The sequence below is a fragment of the Propithecus coquereli genome, unplaced genomic scaffold (genome assembly GCF_000956105.1).
Source record: "Propithecus coquereli isolate 6110/MARCELLA unplaced genomic scaffold, Pcoq_1.0 Scaffold151, whole genome shotgun sequence".
NCBI lineage: Eukaryota > Metazoa > Chordata > Mammalia > Primates > Indriidae > Propithecus > Propithecus coquereli.
The window spans coordinates 1,507,057-1,508,293 of record NW_012139525.1 but is presented as its reverse complement, the minus strand read 5'-3'; positions in this window follow the sequence as shown (position 1 = coordinate 1,508,293).

Here is a 1,237-nt window from a genome sequence, read left to right as displayed (position 1 = left end):
GCTAGCATTGGATATCTAGTCCACAATGGTATTATCTTGTCCCCTTCCATTAGCCACTTAAGTCATCCTTTTAATTATACATTAAAATATCACACGCTTCTATGGCTTGGTGGTGATAAAAAGCATTTAGAGTCCATTATATGGCCTGTGATTATACCCATTGGTGTGTAACTGTGTCTGTCAGTCCAGAACCATTATCAGATGCAATGTGCTCAGGAAACCAAAACAGGAATCAAATGTGGTCTTATAGGGTCTGGATAATGTGTCCTGAGTCAGTGGAGTGCACGAGTATGGCTAAGCCAAATCCAGAGAAAGTATCGGCTGTAGTCAAGACCTAGGGGATTGCTCCGGACAGGATGGGAAGCTCAATGTGGTCTACATGCCACAAAAAATTTCTCTGGGTATTATTTTTAGCCTTGGCCAGTGTCTGACAGACAGTACAGATTTTCCGTGCTCATTTTGGGTCTTCTGATGACAGTAGCAATCCATGATTATAGCTCTAGTTGGTTATGTTACTCTTTGTAAATGTAGGAACCTTTCTAGTTAGCACACACACAGGTAACAGAAAGCATATTAGAAATAGATCTAATTTTATCCAAATGTCTCATCCCCAAAAGAGAGTATGGTTTATATGTTAATCGAGTCTTGCCAGTGGAACAACAAACTGGCCAGGCTATTAACCATAGCCCATGTCAGTCAATCTTGAGTGGCTTGTGTAGCCATTCATCCTACATGTAACTCTGCCCATTTTCCTAAGTATTCTTTGCTGCACTTGGTAATGAACCAGTCTCTTTTCTAGGGTTTGATGGCAGCTCTACTCCAACCAAGTAGAAATTAAACAGGAGGAGCCATCAATGAATCAGGCCCATGCATAATTTGAGCAGTGTCTATAAGTGGGTCCCTGCTGGGGACAATGAAGAGAGAAGATCCTTGGGTGATATGCCTGGGAGGCAGAGAGGCACTACAGAAACATTTTCATAAAGTTATGGGATCACAGCAAGGCCAGGTTTCATTCACTCTTATACAAAACATTTCCATTTCACTAGAGAAGACTTCTGCCACTTCCCCACCTCTGTCCAGTGATTTGAGGCCTCTGCTCAGACACATGACATGACTGGAATGTCTTACCATAAGATTATTTCATGGCCATGGATTATAAGCTCAGCAACCACCATGGCTGAATAACAGGCCAATGATTGCCTCTAAAATGTATGTACCTTTTACCCAATTCCAGGAG